Below are 12,462 nucleotides of genomic sequence, written 5' to 3'. Positions count from 1 at the left end.
TCCAACATGGGAAGTGAGATACACAGCAGACCCATAGAATGGCAGATGTCCTAAACAGCACTCTGGCCTCATAATCAGCCCTTAAGGCATGTGGATCTGGCTGAAATGCCCATGAGTGTATTTCAGGCATGGAAAGCCAAGACACTCTGGCAAAAAAAAAAAAAAATACAAAAAAAAAACAAAAACAAAAACAAAAAAAAAAAACAAAACCTAAATGAAAGATCTCCACGAGTGAGATCTCAGTGGAAAGAACGGATTATCAAAGAAGGAGGTACCTTTCTCTGAAGGGAGGAGAGAACTTTCACTTTGACCATGGCCTTGTCCAAATATGATCAGATTCAGTGAACTCAGGGGGCTTCCATAGCCTTGGCAGCTCATGACAAGAGCCTAGGGTGATTACTGAGGCCATAAACAAGAGTGTCAATTTGTTAAGTCAACAACAGGAGTCACTGTGCACTTACTTCTCATGTAGGATCTTTGTCCTTAGTGTGCTGTACATTGAGATTTAATGCTATAACTAGTACTCAAACAGTATTTTACACTTCATGTTTCTGTGTGGGAGCAAACTGTTGAAATCTTTACTTAATGTATGCTAAACTGATCTTCTGTATATAAAGAGAATTGAAAATGAATCTTGATGTGAATGGAAGGGGAGAGGGAGTGGATAAGGGGAGGGTTGCGGGTTGGAGGGCCATTATGGGGGGGAAGTCATTGTAATCCATATTCTGTACTTTGGAAATCTATATTCATTAAATAAAAGTTAAAATACAATCTTAAATGATGATATTTGAAGGTTGCTTCATTTTAGGAAAGCATTCAAAGGACCTTTCACTATTTAATTGGTTAGTCACAGAATTGCTTTCCTCTTGGTTAAGTTTAAACAAGATGAGATTATATTTTGGTAGTGTATTAAGAGTCTCTTCTCTGGTATCAGTTGATTTTCTACTTGTTCAATTCCCATGTCTTCTACATTTGCCAAAAGGCAAAATGTTTCAATTATTAAAAAAATAGAAATATCAATCCCAAGTAATTATTTCCTGTCTTAAATTTCAAAGTCAACCAAGATACTCATATATCCAATACAAGACTCATGAGGATTTCCACCATATGTTTGATGATTCCTTTGACAAAATCTAATATTGTACGTATATTACTTTTATCTAGTATAGCTGTGAATCTTCAAAATCTATTATGATTTCTCTTTTATTGACATAGTAATGCATCATTAATATCTGAACAACCATACTGATTCTTTGCATAATTTTTAAAAGAGATACAGATAAAAGATAAAGATAAAACTATTGATAGATAATTAGATATAGATGCTAGCTTTCCATATCTAAGCTATTTTTAATCTGGGATCCAAACAACCTAGGGGAGTTTGGGTCTCTTGTGCATATACAATCACTGAAAGAATACAAAATAAACATTCTTCAATTCTTTTCTTCAGAAGATTTATGGCAATTTACCAACATATATGTACACTGGAGAAAGATATGAGTGTTGTTGAATACAGGGAATGATCTGACACTGATAATAGGGGAATTAAAATGACACCATGATCCTTGTTAGAGTGATTACATAAGGAACCAAGGAGAAGTGAAATGTTTAGTCAAGTCTATCTCGCAGTCATTCCACTGAGTTCATAGACAAATGCTTATGGTATTCTTTGTACTTCAGAACAAAGCTAGGATTTCTGAATAAAACAACTGGCAGTTTGTGTTCTATCAGTTTTGGGTTAGGAAAGGATACATGGAAGTTTCTGAGAATTTCTTCCTTTGCTTAATCAGAAAATTCTCTGTATATTCTTGGATCACACTGTATCTGCTTTCATTTCATTTGTGTGGTTTCATGGGAGGGAAAAATTAGGAGTATCAGAAACAAAATTCACCTAACAGTCACATTTGATTTCATTTGTTTTGCCAAGAGTGACATTTTCTTGAACTTTATTTATTTATTTGAAAGGCAGAGTTATAGAGATAGGGCAGAATTACAGAGATAGAGTGAGAGAAATCTCTCATCTGCTGGTTCACTCCATAAATAGCCACAATGGCTAGAGCTGGAATGATCCAAAGCCATGATCCGGGAGCTTCCTCCAGGTTTTGCAAGTACTTGGTCCATTTTCTACTGCTTTCCCAGGTGTATTAGCAGGGAGCTGGGTCAGAAGTGGAGCAACTGGGACTCTTAGCAGTGAGACAGATTTATACAGTCTATGGAAATTTTATGCAGGTATTAATTCAGGGAATGTATTATTTTATTTTTTTTAACTTTTATTTAATGAATATAAATTTCCAAAGTACGACTTATGGATTACAATGGCTTCCCCCCCATACCGTCCCTCCCACCCACAACCCTCCCCTTTCCCACTCCCTCTCCCCTTCCATTCACATCAAGATTCATTTTCGATTATCTTAATATACAGAAGATCAGCTTAGTATACATTAAGTAAGGATTTCAACAGTTTGCTCCCACACAGAAACATAAAGTGAAAAATAATAGATGATTTTTTTTAAATGATGATGAAATCAGATCAGACCTATTGTCATGTTTAATCCCAGTGAGAGTCAAGTTGGGAGTTGGTAATTTCTTTTTTTTTTTTTTCTTTTTTTTTTTTTTTTTTTTTTTACAGAGGATCAGTTTAGTATGCATTAAGTAAAGATTTCAACAGTTTGCACCCCCATAGAAACACAAAGTGAAATATATTGTTTGAGTACTCGTTATAGCATTAAATCTCAATGCACAGCACATTAAGGACAGAGATCCTACATGAGGAGTAAGTGCACAGTGACTCTTGTTGTTGACTTTACCAATTGACACTCCTGTCTATGGCATCAGTAATCTCCCTATGCTCCAGTCATGAGTTTCCAAGGCTATGGAAGCCCTCTGAGTTCTCCGATTCTTATCTTGTTTAGACAAGGTCATAGTCAAAGTGGAGGTTCTCTCCTCCCTTCAGAGAAAGGTACCTCCTTCTTTGATGACCTGTTCTTTCCACTGGGATCTCACTCACAGAGATCTTTTGCCAGAGTGTCTTGGCTTTCCATGCCTGAAATACTCTCATGGGCTTTTCAGCCAGATCCAAATGCCTTTAGGGCTGATTCTGAGGCCAGAGTGCTATTTAGGACATCTGTCATTCTATGATTCTGCTGAGTATCTCACTTCCCATATTGGATCACTCTCCCCTTTATTTATTCCATCGGTTAGTGTTAGCAGGTACTAGACATGTTTATGTGCTCCCTTTGACTCTTAGTCCTATCATTATGATCAATTGTTAACTGAAATTGATCACTTGGAATAGTGAGATGGCATTGGTACATGCCACCTTGATGGGATTGAATTGGAATCCCCTGGTATGTTTCTAACTCTACCATTTGGGGCAAGTCAGCTTGAGCATGTCCCAAATTATACATCTCTTCCCTCTCTTATTCCCACTCTTATGTTTAACAGGGATCACATTTCAGTTAATTTTCAACACTTAAGAATAACTGTGTATTAATTACAGAATTAAACCAGTCATATTAAGTAGAACAGATAAAAAAACTACTAAGAGGGAAAATGGAACACCAAAAATGAAACCCGTTGAAGTGAAATGGACACTATGGGAAATGGTGACTTGATCAGCATAGCCCTGACTGTTAATGAACAACTTAATACATTATCCCTCTTAGTAGTCTTTTTGTCTGTTCTACTTAATATGACTGGTTTAATTCTGTAATTCAGGGAATGTATTATTTTCAAACTCCATTAATAAATAGGATCCAAATAAAAGTACCTTTATGTGGGGAAAACAGCATTGCTTTATCACTTTCTTGAACCAAAGATGTAACAACGTTCTTTCAGGTAATTAATCAATTTGATCATCTTTACATAAAGAACATATTGCCAGTCCCATATGCCCTGTCACACAGATAGAGCTATAGAGAATTATTTTGTTTGGATGACCTACAAAAGGACAAGCTAAGTTTTCATCTTTAAGATGAGATCATGAGTGACTGAGATGTTGTACTGTATAATTTGTATATGTTTTGATCAGATGGCAGTATAGGTTACTGTGTTCTTAAAATCTAGGATATTTGTGTTTAGAATTAAAGGAATGAATATAGGCTTGGTCTCCTTCATTCACCCTCAGTAACTTACCAGTTGTATTCTTTTTCTGCATTAGTATGTTCTTTCTTATTAGAGATTCTTATTTTTGAGTTTGAGGTGGGGTGTGGGGTTATACCTCCATAGAAAAGGAACAGTGTTCTAATGAATGAGAGTCTGTAACTATTACCTACTCCATCTGTGGATCAGCAGACATGAAAAAGAATGACTATGCCATCAGAGACAACTGACACTGATTTTGGTGAGCAGCTTGGGAGTACAGTAGAGTAGAACATGTTTTCTTTCCAATCATAATAATAATGATTAATAGGTAATTATAACAAATTTGACAAAACAAAGATAATACAACCAATGGAAAAATGTCTGATTTGCCTTAACCAGGCAAGCAACTTAGACCAACTGAAGTGCTGAATGAGAGACAAGGAATTTTAGGAAGGGTAGTCGGTGTGGGAGGGAGTCTTATAGAATATCTCTTAGGGATTTGGAATTGCATCAAGTAGAGAGCATGATTTATTGAAAGAGATTCTGAGAAAAAATGGCTAAGTTCTCAAGAACCTCATACAAACATGTGGTTTTCACAAAAAGAGAGCTACACTGTATAAGTGGAAGAATATAAGAGAAACTTTCTGGGGCTGGCATTGTGACATAGTGGGTAAAGCTGCTGCCTGCAATGCTGGCAGCCCATATGGGAACTGATTGATGACTCAGCTGCTCCACTTCTGATACAGCTCTCTGCTAATGCACCTGGGAAAGCAGTAGAAGGTTGTTCAAGTGCTTGGGCCCCTGCACATGCGTGGGAGACCTGGAAGAAGCTTGTGACTCCTGGCTTCAGCCTGGCCGAGCCCCAGCCATTGCAGCCATCTGGGGAGTGAGCCAGTGGATGGTTCTCTTTCTCCCTGTTTTTCTCTCTGTAATTTTAACTTTCAAATAAATAAATAAAACTTATAAAAAAGGGTAATCTTTTGGTTGCCAATGTGGAATACATCAGTAAGTCTTAAGTACCACACAGTTTTTGACTCAGGGACACAGCAAAACTTATGTCATGCAGGGTACCATTGAGAATCAGTTTGTGTTTGCACAGTAATCAGCACTTTCTCTCTCTTCCATGCTGCATATCCTTAGGTTACAATACTAGGTTTTCTCTTTGGCACAGAGTTGTCCGATAACACGGAATTTGCATTGTGTTCATGCATGTGCAATCAGAAGTGCAGATAATTTAACATCTTAGGAGGAAAAGTCCTTGAACAATGTAACACTGGAAGCAAAAGATAAATGATTTCTCCTTCCTTCATGTGGAGACGATTTCCAGAAATTAATATCACTTCCCAGATAAAATTTCTGAGAAGCAAAGTGATAAATTACACAAGATAAAAATGGTAGCCTTATTATGCACCTCCAAATTTGCTCTCCTTTCTCAGTCTCATTACATTTTTCCATCAATATTATATTCTTTGGGTTTATGTCTCTTCATAAAGTATTATCTCAGAAGAGTTTCTCCAAATAGTATTTTCTAGGGCAGCCATTCTAAGACAAACATAAATCAGTGGATCAATCCGCTTGTTGAGTAAATATTCATTTCATATACATTGTCAAACAAAATTTGTATATCATTTCTCTGTATATCTTTTCTTCTTTCTAATCTACTTAAAGTACCTAAAATTCTCTCTTATTTGTGAAAACTCAATAAATTCTTAAAGGTCAAAAATGATTCCTTTTCTGATTGCTTATATTATTTCATAATATTTCCTAAGTTCTACTCTTGAAGTATTATAAATTGTGTTGCCATTCTACATATAATTTAAACACATCATGCTGAGTGAAATAAGCCAGTCCCAGAGGGACAAATATCAGATGTTCTCCCTGATCGGTGACAACTAACCAACCACAAAAAAGGAAACCTGTTGAAATGAAATGGACACTATGAGAAACAGTGACTTGATCAGCCCTTGTCCTGACTGTTGATGAACAACTTAATGCATTATCCCTTTTAGCATTTTTTTGCTCTACTTAATAATATTGGTTGAACACTGTAATTAACACACAATTATTATTAGGTGTTTAAATTTTACTGAAAAGTGATCTCTGTTAAATATAAGAGTGGGAATAAGAGAGGGAAGAGATGTACAATTTGAGACATGCTCAGACTGACTTGCCACAAATGGTAGAGTTAGAAATGTGCCAGGGGATTCCAATTTGATCCCATCAAGGCTGCATGTACCAATGCCATCTCACTAGTCCAGGTGATCAATTTCAGTTCACAATTGATCATACTGATAGGTCTAAGAGTCAAAGGGATCACATAAACAAGACTAGTGTCTGCTAATACTAACTGATAGAATAAAAAAGGGAGAGAACAATCCAACGTGGGGAGCAGGATACACAGCAGACTCAAAGAATGGCAGATGTCCTAAACAGCACTCTGGCCTCAGAATCAGCCCTTAAAGCATTCAGATCTTGCTGAAAAGCCCATGAGAGTATTTTAGGCATGGAAAGCCAAGACATTCTGGCAAAACAAAAAACCAAAAACCAACAAAAAAAGGACCTAAATGAAAGATCTCTGTGAGTGAGATCCCAGTAGAAAGAATGGGCCATCAAAGAAGGAGGTACCTTTCTCTGAAGGGAGGAGTTAACCTCCACTTTGACTATGACCTTGTCTAAATAAGATCGGAGTCAGCAAACTCAAAAGGCTTCCATAGCTTTGGCAACTCATGACAAGAGCCTAGGGTGATTACTGATGCCATAAACAAGAGTGTCAATTTGTTAAGTCAACCACAGGAGTCACTGTGCACTTACTCCTCATGTAGGATCTCTGTCCTTAATGTTCTATGTGAATTAATGCTATAACTAGTACTTAAACAGTATTTTACACTTTATGTTCTGTGTGGGTGCAAACGGTTGAAATCTTTACTTAATATATACTAAATTGATCTTCTGTATATTAAGAGAATTGAAAATAAATCTTGATGTGAATGGAATGGGAGTGAGAGATGGGAGGGTTGTGGGCAAGAAGGAAGTTATGGGGGGGGGGAGCCATTGTAATCCATAAGCTGTACTTTGGAAATTTATATTTCCTATATAAAAGTTAAAAAAAGAAAAAAAACAATAAAATAAAAATTGCTTGTTTTATTTTCAACTTTTATTTTAGAAATACGACAAAAGATCTATCTATCTATCTATACTTATATATATATATATATATATATATATACATATGTATATAGCGAGAGAAAGAGAGAGAGAGATAGAGAGAGAGATCTTTCATCTGCTGGTTCATTCCCCAAATATCTATAACATCCATGGCTAGGTCAGGCTCAGAACCACATCCAGGTCCCCTATGTGGGTGGCAAGGGGCCCAAATTCAAGGGCCTTCTTCCATTGTCTTCTCAAGCACATTAGCAGGAAACTGGATTGGAAGCAGAGTAGCCATGACTAAATTGGCAGTCCAATATGGGATGCAGGCATCACAATCTATAGCTTAACCCCCTGCACCACCGTGCTAGCTCTTATATTTAATCTTTCTCATACTCATTACACTGCTTGCAGTCATACAAATATATAATAATCATGTCCTTTAATGATAACTTGCATTTTCATCTTCCCGAATATTTTTTCTTCCTTTCTACCCTATGTCAATAAGGCCTCTAATGCTCTCATTTCTGAGGGAGTATTAATGTTTCAATGTTTCAAATTAGCTTTTGTGTAACCTAACTTCCTACATTTTTTTCCCTTTAATTTTACTTTCATTCTGTAGGAAATTATTTCTTCCTTCTCCTCCAAAAGATTGGGGACACTCTGTTTCTCAGAACACCTTTTAGGATAGCTAGATGAGTATCATAATCTGCCTTCATAAAGATAATTGAGATCAAATGAATAAATGAGGTCAAATGGATTGTTCATAGCAGTGATTCTTGCCCTGATTTTTCTTCACATTCTAAGGCAGTAGCGAGATCTCAGGGAGGAAGTTAGTACAATGCAGCAAAGAAGACTGACTACACAGTAGGCTCTGGTGATAACAGGATTCATCAGATCCTTCACATTTTAAGTATCTCAGTGAAACTGTACTTTATGAATCACTGCCCAGGCGCTGGGAAAGAAAAAAGATAACTGATGGTGAATAACACTGAGTTTCAGAATAAGCATAGCAGCAATTGGTTCAAAGTGAAGCTTTATTATAGTAAATAAAAAAACAAAACTTGACGTTTCTTTGTTCCCCTACCTAGCTTGTGTAGTAAGACTCATGACCTTAAGAGTTCAAATAGCCAATGTATTGACTTGCTCATATATCTTAGGTAGAACATGAATAGTTATTCTCCCCTTTCTCACATTCGTATGTTATTCTCTTCAGCAGTTTCAGGTGGGTATCTGTCTGGTCCCAGACTTTGGATAATGTGGAATCTCTTCAGAAGCCTCCATCCAGGACCAACTTCTTTCACCCTAAATTTTGCATATACTTTCGCCCTTTTTTTTCTGTAATCTTAGTAACTGGCAGGGTCATACAAGCCTGTTTGCTATAACTATCAATCGGATCTTGATTAGTAAGATTAATTTCTATACTCCATGTCTCCAATAACTACCATGTTAGAAGCAAGTCAAAGAAAATTATGTAGGATTTTCTCTTCCCTTTTTTTTTATCATTTTGCTTTATTAGTAATATAACCGCATGAGTTTCTTATTATTAATACAAGTATAACAAGTTCTTACAACATATAAATGCCATATGGCTAAGGCTGACAAAAGGAATGCTTTCTTTTTTTTTTTTTAAAGATTTATTTATTTGAAAATCAGAGTTACTCGGAGAGATGAGAGTCAGAGTGAGAGAAAGAGGTCTTCCGTCCAATGGTTCACTCCCCAATTGGCCGCAACAGCCGGAGTTGCACTGATCAGAAGCCAGGAGTTTCTTCTGGGTCTCCTATGCGGGTGCAGGGGCCCAAGGACTTGGACCATCTTCTACTGCTTTCCCAGGCCATAGCAGAGAGCTGGGTTGGAAGTGGAGCAGCCAGATCTTGAACCAGCACCCATATGGGATGCTGGTGTTTCATGCCAGGGCATTAACCTGCTGTGCCACAGCACCAGCCCCAGGGATGTTTTCTACTTAACAACATTTACCACTTTTTACTCAAGCTAATACACTAAATTATTTTTAGTTGGTGCATCTTATTTTAAATAATTGTAGAAAATTGTGCCTTTTTCTTCATTTTAGGCAGAATACATAATTAGTCCCTGATATTTACTTCAAGCATTTATAATTCAAATTTTGAATTTTGTGAGACAGAAAGTCTTTTTTTTTCTGAGATTGAAACTTTGAAATCAATTTGGTTTTAAGTTTGTATTATTTACGTAGGAATAATTCAATACTAATTGACTGCTTATTCCTTTTCTAGTAAGAGCTTTGATACTTATTAAATGATGGAGTATTGTTTTGATTATTTTTTATAAATTTGGTTAATCTTAATCCATCTACACTGATTATATTTTTATGCTGTTGAGAACTCAGGATGTAAGTTTAAAGGTAAATTTCAGGAGCTATGCAATTTCATATGTCTTCATCAAGAAAAATGAAAACTAGCATGGTACATACAAATTATATCAATTAACTCTATATATAACATATGCTCTATAATGTCCTAGCTAAAATCACGATGCTTTAATTACATCATTAATCACAGCATTTTGTGCATCAAACATGTGATTAAGTCTTAGCTGACTGTCTGTAGCTCAAGTTCTCAAATATTGTTGTGGTCAGGATTATAGCCAGAGCTATAGAATCAGTTGGGGACTACAGTCTTAGAGGATTCACCTCCAAGACTCACTTTTGTGATGTTTTCATTTTTTAGTCCATGCGAGCTATTTGGCTGAGGGATGGATTTCCTCTTTGACTATTGGACACATGTCTCCTACAATTCTTCCCATGCTGGCCTATGTAGAGGGCAGCTCAGAATATGGCAGTTGGCTCCCTGTGAGTAAATTGTGTGTGAGAGACAACAAGAACTAAGAAGACATTTATAATCTTTATGTAACTTAAACATAGTAGGACTATCCCAACCTCTTGCCATAAAAATGCTTATGAGAGGGAAGTTAATATCTGACCCATATTCAAGTGGAAAAGATTACAATGAGGTAGATTAATAGAAGTTATCTGAAAGGTGCCTTCCCCCTACCTGTTAAAATTCTCCTTGGTTCAACTCTGGATATAACACAAAACCACAACTTGTAAGTTTGTACAGCAGGAGAGATGAAGAGATTTCTTTATTATTTGACATTGTTGAACATGCAGAGAGAATACTTCCTCAGTCACAAATTCTTGACATCCTGTGGGAGACTGGGTGTTCACAAAGGGTAAGTAGCGGATAGAAATGTTGAAAATTTATAAACTTATAAAAGTTACGAAACAAAACATATGGCCAATGAAAGATAAATCTTGGTTCTGTTTTACTGAACCATTTCCATAAAGAGAAATTAAACACCTACCACTTCTGCATTTAGGTATGTAGAATTCTATACAAACTTTGCAGCAAAATAACTTCTCTACCTATGTCGTTCTTTTTTTTTTTTTTTAACTTTTATTTAATGAATATACGTTTCCAAAGTACGAATAATGGATTACTATGGCTTCCCCCCATACCGTCCCTCCCACCCACAACCCTCCCCTTTCCCACTCCCTCTCCCCTTCCATTCACATCAAGATTCATTTTCGATTAGCTTAATATACAGAAGATCAGCTTAGTATACATTAAGTAAGGATTTCAACAGTTTGCTCCCACACAGAAACATAAAGTGAAAAATAATAGATGATTTTTTTTAATGATGATGAAATCAGATCAGACCTATTGTCATGTTTAATCCCAGTGAGAGTCAAGTTGGGAGTTGATAGTTTCTATTCTTTTTTTTTTTTTTTTTTTTTTTTTACAGAGGATCAGTTTAGTATGCATTAAGTAAAGATTTCAACAGTTTGCACCCCCATAGAAACACAAAGTGAAATATATTATTTGAGTACTCGTTATAGCATTAAATCTCAATGCACAGCACATTAAGGACAGAGATCCTACATGAGGAGTAAGTGCACAGTGACTCTTGTTGTTGACTTTACCAATTGACACTCCTGTCTATGGCATCAGTAATCTCCCTATGCTCCAGTCATGAGTTTCCAAGGCTATGGAAGCCCCTTGAGTTCTCCGACTCTTATCTTGTTTAGACAAGGTCATAGTCAAAGTGGAGGTTCTCTCCTCCCTTCAGAGAAAGGTACCTCCTTCTTTGAAGACCTGTTCTTTCCACTGAGATCTCACTCACAGAGATCTTTTGCCAGAGTGTCTTGGCTTTCCATGCCTGAAATACTCTCATGGGCTTTTCAGCCAGATCTGAATGCCTTTAGGGCTGATTCTGAGGCCAGAGTGCTATTTAGGGCATCTGCCATTCTATGAGTCTGCTGAGTATCTCACTTCCCATGTTGGATCACTCTCCCCTTTATTTATTCTATCGGTTAGTGTTAGCAGGTACTAGACTTGCTTATGTGCTCCCTTTGACTCTTAGTCCTTTCATTATGATCAATTGCGAACTGAAATTGATCACTTGGACTAGTGAGATGGCATTGGTACATGCCACCTTGATGGGATTAAATTGGAGTCCCCTGGTATCCTATGTCGTTCTTTTCAGCTGTAGAAAATCAGTAATCTTTTAACAATTTACCATTGAAATACATTTTGAAACTACAAAGGATTTGGGGAATTTTCAGTATTAACAAACCTATCAAAAATTTCACTTAAGCATCTTCATCAATATTTCCTAAGTGAATTACTGGAAAAAATAATGTTGAATGAGGTTTCTTGGCATGGACTTCCCAAAACTTCAATTCTTCTCAATACAAGTCTCATGTAGTGGAAATATTATAAACTTGTCTTTTTTTTCTCATAAGATGAGATGAAGTCATGTAGGCTTTTCTGAATTTCCTGTAGATATGCAGTTATTTGTGGAAAATTTGGGCTGGAGTCTGACAATGAATGGTGATTCAAACATAAAATTAACTAAATAAATATATCTTCCTGAACCATTAGACAGCTGTCAACTGTTTGAAATGGATGTTTATACATTTAGAATCTTCAAAACAAATACATTTTAAAAATTACTATTACACTCATTATGTTGTAAGAGCATACAGTGGCATCCAGGCAAAAATACTGCAGCCAATTTATCTCCGGACTGAACTGTGTCATTTCTATCTCTTACATAGCAGCACTAATGGGTGTTTGTTCTACATTCAGAATCCCCAAGTTCTGTTATTCTCTGTGTAAATGAGCCATGGTGAATTATCTGGCATTTGTGCACTTGTGGCCCCTTATCTATCTGCATTCACAGAAATGTGAACAG

Source organism: Oryctolagus cuniculus, chromosome 9 (assembly GCF_051225735.1).
Source record: "Oryctolagus cuniculus isolate XC-2025 breed Fujian yellow rabbit chromosome 9, ASM5122573v1, whole genome shotgun sequence".
NCBI lineage: Eukaryota > Metazoa > Chordata > Mammalia > Lagomorpha > Leporidae > Oryctolagus > Oryctolagus cuniculus.
The sequence above is the reverse complement of the archived record's forward strand: the minus strand, read 5'-3'. Positions refer to the sequence as shown.